General features: G+C 31.9%; 2 long non-coding RNA genes across 2 annotated transcripts; one reads left to right on the forward strand and one right to left on the reverse strand.

Annotated features, from left to right (window-relative positions):
- Positions 1–466: 466 nt before the first annotated feature.
- On the forward strand, positions 467–1,124 carry LOC113688974 (uncharacterized). Its single transcript, XR_003448155.2, has 3 exons — positions 467–581; positions 843–955; positions 1,047–1,124. It is a non-coding gene; the product is annotated as an uncharacterized lncRNA (long non-coding RNA).
- Positions 1,125–2,564: 1,440 nt separating this feature from the next.
- On the reverse strand, positions 2,565–3,390 carry LOC113689852 (uncharacterized). Its single transcript, XR_003448249.2, has 2 exons — positions 2,987–3,390; positions 2,565–2,865 (listed from the first exon to the last, which is right to left on the reverse strand). It is a non-coding gene; the product is annotated as an uncharacterized lncRNA (long non-coding RNA).
- Between the last annotated feature and the right edge of the window lie 4,996 nt (positions 3,391–8,386).

The raw sequence follows: 8,386 nt of genomic DNA on the forward strand, positions 1-8,386 counted from the left end.
TCTTATTTAGTTCTCAATTCCAACGATACGATTGAATTCCCAGGCAAAGGTTTCCACTTTGGTCCATACTTTCTCTTGGTCCAATTGTTATTGCTACAAAGGGACAAAAGGCAAAACAGTCCACTCACAAGCGAAAGCGAAGACGATGCAAAAATTGCAAGTAATCACCTACTCTTGAAATTGACTTATTCTACGGTTAGAATAGCTTTGCAAAACCAGATATGAATGAGCAATGCTAAATTTCATCCACTCATTGGCTTTATGTTAGAAGGCCAAAAATGTTAGTTATATATGTACACTTCATATACGCCTTTATAAATTCAATCTTTTTGTTTATGGATTGTGCTTGGCAATTTTTTTCCCGCAGGTCATTTGGACATGATAGACGAAAATATACTAAGGTGTGCACAGATGCATATGAAACTCACAATTATGATCATGTTGGGGCACCCAATTATGTTGAGAATGTAAATTTGAATCTGATAGGATCATCCGATGGCCTATTGCAATCATATTCACAGCATGGATGCAATAAGGAATTAATGGATAGTAATTGGTTTCAGATCATTCCTCCTGGTCAGGTAATGTATAGCTTGCTTTTATTTATTTTTGTGTGAAGGCATGAAATATAATGGTGCTCTATTTGCATTTGTATAGGCATTAATGTGGGCATGCAATCCTTCATTAATCCAAAGTCATGTACAAAACACTAGCTTGTTAGGAGACGAAAAGTATTCAGGTACATTTTTCCTTCTTCACGACTAAGTTTTATGTTATTTATTTGCTATGATTATGTGTTGTTGTGGCCTTTTTTTAATACAAATCTTGTGATGGTTTTGTAGTGAATGAACCAGATTTCAGCCAAGACCATTAAGGAATTTTATTCTTGAGAGAGTACAAATGTTTTTGCACGTCTTTGCTCAAAGCTTTTAGGATGATTTAAGTTTCTTCGAAGGTAGTTTAATGCGTTTTGATTGTAAATCTGAACATAATCTCCTTAGTTTGCAATTTCTGGTGTTTACTTGTTTTAATGTGAATAATTTCAGCTTGCTTGGAAAAAAGTTTGGTGATCAAATTTCAGATATTGTTAGCATCCAAGTGCTCTTGGGTTTGTAAACCACAAATTTCAATCCAAACTGAAGCTTTTGATAGTGATATCAGAGCCCTTGATGCTGGTGATCAAATTCTCAAATCAAGTTACTAGCCTTTTGATTGCTTTAGATTTCTGAAGCCAAAGTCTTTGTGCTCTAAATTCAGTTCTTGGCCATGTAATCTTGTCATGCTTAGATAGCTATATCTAGTGTCCTGCCAGCTTAATTTGATACGTAAGTATCAATTATTAAAAGTTAGTAAATGATATTAAATCTCAGGTTGCTATTTTTGTTAGTGGTTAAACATTCAAACTACATGCATGAACCTGGACACGCAATAGAGACATAAGCCGATGTAAGCATCAAATGATTGATTTTCCTTATGATGATATGCTCTGATTCTCTGCCGGCTGTTGCTTCTTTCAGATTAATCTAGTTGCTGCAAGTGCGGTTCATTATAATTAGGCTGGAATTCCGATATTTAAGGCCATAGGTGGAAGAACACGTTGCATGGAAACTTTAAATCCAGCATTGCATTTCAATGTAAGGAGGTGAAATCCTATTTTCTAGTGACTTGTTGGCCAATTTGAATTAGATGGACCTTTGTTTATTCCAAGTATTAAATAAATAGGTGAGTAGATTCATTCTGATGCTCAAAATGAGCCGTTTTCTCCTATTTTGAACTACCAATTTCATATCAAATGTCTTGTGCATGTAGATTTTGTTGTTTACTTCAAATTGGACTGGCTTACTTGATGAGCAGAACGCGAAAAGCAACTCAAATACTCATGTTATACAATACTCAGCACACGGTTTTTTAGGCTTTAAACTGGATAGATCTCGGAAAACTTGAAGATGTGTTGTGGAAGTGTTGTGACTGCTATGCTATACTAATAGTCTGCAATTTCCTTCTAAGAAATAAGCACGACATGAACTTTCCCGTGGAGTTTTTTGCTGTGTTAACCAAGTACCTGTGCGTTTATGTGATTTGCTTGTATCCATGAAGCAGGAATTTCGAAACTCTCGAGCTTTCGAAATGAGTTTTTGAGTTTGAAACCAAGCATATGGTTCGTTTCTAATTGTGATTTAAGTTCAGGAGGATGCCCTTACCATATTAATGGCGGTGTAACATCCATTCTGTTGTAGGAGCACGTACTCTTATTTATTTCTGCGAGCATTAGAAGTTTTTACTCGTAAACGACAATCCGCCTTTCTATTTAATGATAATCTGCCAATTAGGAATAATGGGACAAACTTTTAGCTAGGCACCTGCCTCATATTAACAATTAATTCCTGCATCCATGGACACAGAAGAACCAAGCAGGTCAACTTTCCAATCCCACCAAAAAAAAGGTGGATGGATCACTGTTCCCTTTATCACAGGTATGTCCCATTAGTGTCGCAGCAAATTAGTGTTTGTCATATGCACTCGAGCGCTACAGGGTTTTGAGCATTTTGAGCTAAAAGGAGCAGTTTGAGCTTAGAACCAAGCAGTAGTGCTTTGACTGCAGTCCATGGCAAGTTTGTGTACACGTCAAAATTAAGGGCCCATAAAATAAAGTGGCAACAAGACTTGAAACGTTCTTCTGCCTTACTAGGTACTTGTTATTCAGCTAGAAATAGCAAAGATAAATTAGAATTTTTTTTTTCAACTATGAATACTTTCATTGTTCATCTTCTCTGCAAATGATCTTCTAGAAGAAATCCCCATGCATTCTTAGGGTGTAGGGACCAATTCCATTGCAATGTTAAAACGTTCAGTCTCGGAGTGAAACTGAAATTTCATGACAAAGTCAACTAGAATTAGCGAGTTAACCGTGCAAGTAAAGATAACAGTTTATTGACATTCATAATTATTCACCACAAAAAACTCATATTAAATTATAAAACTATACCATGATTGAACTCATTTGTTCCACTTCAGATGACTTCATGAAGTTAATAACGTATACACCACAATCATTGCTGCATGTAAACCAATCATCATAAAGTAGTAAGATTTGATCATTTATAAATTGACAATTTTAGCAGCTAAAATACCATTCACCTATAAAAATTATGATTATTATAAAATGATATTTTATAATAATTTACATACTATTTGCCAATTAAAAGTAAGTTTCATAAAAAATGTGCATGTAAATCCATATTGTGAATGATACGAAATATATTTGAAACTCACGAAACTTAATATATGGGTAAATTTACTATAATTTTAAAAGATTATGCTACATTAGATACGATCACTTTACCTTTTATACTTGTGACCTAGAAAATAAATTTATTAAAACACATAACATTTATAAATGATACATACATTTATTAAAATGCTTAAAACGCAAAACATTTATGAATGAAACATACAATCATTATTATACATTTATGTTACCAACAACTACTAACTATAATATTAAGTTTCAACCATTAATAAAAAAATCTTAGCACTAGTTTAAATAAACTTCCTAATACTTGTTTCATATAAGTTTCTTTAAGTAATATAGTAAATTTATGCTACAAACTAGTAAGTTTTGATGATTAACCAAATTTACTATTCTTTCAACAAGATTTACTATTAATCTATAAAAACTTACTATTACTTGAACTAAACTTACTCCCCACAAAACTAAGTTTCGAATGTAGAGTAGTAATTTAATTTTTAAAAAAGTAACTTTCATTTTTATTTCGATTTACTTTTTGAAACATAAATAGGATAACACTTATATGACCATTTTCGTTTTATTTTTTATTTACTTTTAGCGGCCATTTGATTATTTGATAGGCCTATCCACCTAAATAGGATAACACTTAAAAATAAGAATGTAAGTTTTCCATCTAAAATAGTAAGTTAACAGTAATAAATTAGTAACTTTTATACTTCAAAATGTAAATTGAAATAAATATTAAACTTACTTTTTAAATAAATAAATTACTACTTTATATCCCAAACTTACTTTTTATAGTGTAAGTTTAATTCAAGTAATAGTAAGTTTTAATACATAAATAGTAATTCTTACTGATAATATGGTAAAATTGATTAATAATCAAAACTTATTGATTTATGAGACACATGTACTATTTTACTTTAAAACACATTTCAAACTAGTGTTAGGGAATTTATTTGAAATAATGATAAGATGTTTTATTAATGATTAATTTTTAGTACCTTAGTTAGTAAGTACTCATAATATACCTGCATAATACAAGATTATAGTTATCATTTGAAAAAATTTATTTACATATTTTAAAATACTATGGAAAAAGTTTGACTTTTCACATAATCTCGTAAAATATGTAATAAAATTTTGTCATACTATAAGTTTTTAATTATTTTCAATTTTTGAAAAGTTTGAAAGTTTGTATAATAATAACAACAAATCTTCCTAGTTATATATAGAATATTACTTGTTTATGTATCAAAATTTTTATAAATTAACACCTATGAATCTAATAAGATGATAAAGTTTTAATAAATTTACATCTGAGACACAAGAAATAATAAGAGTAAAAGCCTAAACAAAATGAGAAATAATATAATAACAAAAATGATAAAATTAGTATAACAATTAATATAAGAAAATTAAATTAAATTTAGAAGGTAAATTAAATAACGATGTCAAGGTTAGAGGTCATGGTAAATGTTACAAATTTTAGGAGAAATTATGTACTGTAAAAATGGTTTAATAATTTTCTATTAAGCATAACTACTGCATAGATTTCAATTATTATAAGATTTTCCAGCCTTAACTTACAGTCAAGCTATTTGCACCCCAACTTCATCCCAAATAAGACCAATTCAACAAAAGCCAAAAACCCCAGAAAAATTTATTGAAAATACCTACTTTACTAAACCATTCCATCAGCATATTACTTTAACCAGATTCCAAGAAATACCATTATATTCTACACTCAATCAGCTTACTCAAAGAATCTTTCCTCAAAAGTGTTATTGGCAACCTGATGATCCTTCAAAAAATTTGGATTATTATGAATTAATTCTTACAGATACTCAATCTGTAGAAATATTCCCCATTCCAGACAGAAAAAATCCAAATATAATTAGCCATTCAAAGTGTATAATAAAGAAAGTTTGTTCACCTAATGAATGGACTTCTCTTTATTCCAAAAAATTATTCTCAATAAGATTCATTCCAGATGGATTTACATATCAAGATTACCAAATGGCATGGTATCGTGCTTTTTTATACAGACCATTCAACCATTCATGGTTCTTCACATTCAAAGAAAGTTGTAACAGGGAATTTCTAATTTGGTTTAATCATTGGTGGCAATGGTTCGGCCCCCAAAAAGAAATTCTACCTCCAAATGTGGCCATGGGATTTCAGACATATCTCAAAAAAGCAAAGGGGGAAGAGTATATAAGGCCAATATTATTTCATATGGAGTTCAAAGTACCATGGATTTTTTGCTGGAGTTTCAAAATTTATCAAGAGTTAGAAAAATCACTTCCAATGTCACTAGTTAGAGAATTCAAAATTAAATGGTGGACAGGATTCAATCAAGAATTTGGAGATCAAGCAAATGTGAAAAGATTTCTAACCACCGGAGACAAACTCAAGTGGACAAGTCAGCCAACCACTTCAACCACTCCAACAACTACACAAATGACAACCACTTCAACCACTCCAAAAAGAAAAGACAAAGAAAAAGTTGTCAATATGGCATCCGAGGCAATTACAAACGACTTTTTGATAAAAAAGATGATGCAGAATTCGGAGATACTCAAAGAATATTTGGATTATTTGCAAAAGCAGGATAAGAACGAAGAAACCGACAAAATTGAAGAGTCAGCTGGATCATCCGAATCTACTTTTGATCCTTTCGGGGGACCATGCGGACAAGACCCAAATGACTTTTGAAGAAAGATGTCGGCCATATTTCAAAAGAAAGCAAATGAAACTGAAATGAAGATGAAATGCAAGACGAGACGATTCTACAAATAGATCCCAAATCAAAAGACAAATCATTGGTGAAACATTCTAGTGTAAACTCCTTAGAAAAATCTCCCAATCTCTCTATTCAACCACTCTTTGCATTCAACTACTTTTGTATCTTTCTCCAACTATTCTAATAAGAAGTACAAGGATTCAACAAACATCAGCTTCCGTTATCAAAGGCAACTCTAAATTTTCAGTAAGTCCAATTTTATACTAGCCTGGGTAGAAGTGGTATCAGAGCCACCTACCGATTTAGACTTTGAATTATTATTACTTTATTTGAATTATTTTCTATTTTAAATTTGCTAATTTATGCATTTATGTTTGCATATTTAATTAAAATTTTACTGAAATCATTGGTAAGACTTTGATGCCTTGTTAGATCGTTGGTAAGTCCAAGGTAGGATGTTCCCGGCATAGTGCTCAGTTGTTCCTGATTAGGTAAACTTTTAAATAAATATTGAACATGGCTGCATTTCTTAGACAATTAAAAATAGGATCTAATTCAAAGCAAGCTAATATAGTACAAAGTCATGAATATCATATGCCTATAAATAATTCAGATTGGACTATTTCAGAAGAAAAATTAGAACATATCTATAGAATAGGTCCTCTAGATTTCAAAACAGCTCTATCAGTTAAAACACATGAAGAAACAATATCTATTCAAGAAGAATATCAATCTATTCCATTATTAAATCATAGTACAATTCAAAAATATTTAAGCAAAGGATACCGATATATTCATATAGGTTTAATTCAAATTGCAATAATAGGTTTAATTCATATAGGTTTAATTGCAAGGACTCGAAAATTTATTATTATTAAAATTCCTAATTTTAGCTTAATTAATTATTTATTTGGATTTTTGCCACGAATGATAATTTCTAGCCTTATTAGACCTAAGTACATGGTTTTATAGTTTCGTTATATTTTTAAAAAAAAGAAAAACGTCTAATTTCAAGAATTATTTTCTTAAAAACTTGATTAGTGTAAAGTGAAAACGTGTCTGAAAAACTATAGCCAATTGGGAGTACAATAAGTTCAAAAATTTGAGACATATACAATGGTCCTAAAATAGGTAAATTTAGGTTTAAGTACTCAAGTGATAGTGAGTGGTACGATCGTTATAAGAATTTGTCGAAGGTTTCATTTTATTGCGCCTAAATTGGAAATACATGTTTTCACGTGCGCGCTTAATTGAGGGACTTTGGACCATTATTTTGGGACAATTAAGAATGAATAATATTTATATGAATGTAAGTGCCCAAGAGGTTTAGTGCACTAGTGCAACAAACTTAAGAGAAATCGAATACAAAACGCGCGCGTAGGCGCACTAGTTGCAATTGATTTTTACGTACTTAAAATATTAGACGGCAAGCTTCATTTGTACGCAAAGGAATCAGACCAACATGTCATTTATTCTAGCTGCCGTGGACGGATAGCAGACAGCCAAGAGACAACCGAAAGCTCTTCAACATTTCCTCTACAAAAACCATTCAAATCACTACCAAATCTTCTCAAAATTTAGCACCACTTAGCCTAAGCCTTGGAGTTCACATCTAGCTAAAAGGGAGGATTTTCACGGCTCACTTAGGAGCAAGGAAGGACCGCATCTCTGACTTAGACATCAACTAAGAGTAAGTCTTAATCCAGCCTTCTAACTTTGATTTTTGGAAGTTCTAGTATATCTTTTAGCTCTGGATTTCTTATGGGTTGTTGTGGATGTTAGAAAATTGGAAAAGTGGGCTCTATGAATTCACACTCTTGGGTTGCTACTGATTTTGTTCTTGATGATGTTTATAATGTGGAATTAGTGTTTAAATCAGTGGTTTGTTGATGGAAAATTGATCGAAACTCACGTTAGGCGCAAAGGCCAAATCTGACCATTTTGCCCCTGCTCTGTTCGGCCACTTTAATGCAGAAATTTGAGGATTTAATGGCTTGATTGTGTTGTTTACATGTTGTAGAAGTTGTGTACAAATTTTCATTGAAAAATGTTGAGTTTTGGTTGATCAAAAGAATTTATTTCCCAAAGCTGGTAATCTGGAAACGGGTGCTATCATAACCAAACCAGTGTTCGTATTTCGTCCATAACTCTGTACTCCGACGTCGAAATCAAGTGTCGTTAGCAGCATTTGAAACTAGACATACACATCTTTCCAACGGTATATAATGAACGTTCTAGTTCCATGTGTGTGAACCGCACCACTCTTCTGAATTCAGCTGCCCTGTTTCTCCGTTCTTCCGAAATGATTTGATGATGCTGCAACTCTAGGCTTAATTTCGAGCCAGTTGCATGCTGAAACTTAAAACGATTTCTTTTGTGAAATTTTAGCC

This window comes from Coffea arabica, chromosome 5c, assembly GCF_036785885.1.
Source record: "Coffea arabica cultivar ET-39 chromosome 5c, Coffea Arabica ET-39 HiFi, whole genome shotgun sequence".
NCBI lineage: Eukaryota > Viridiplantae > Streptophyta > Magnoliopsida > Gentianales > Rubiaceae > Coffea > Coffea arabica.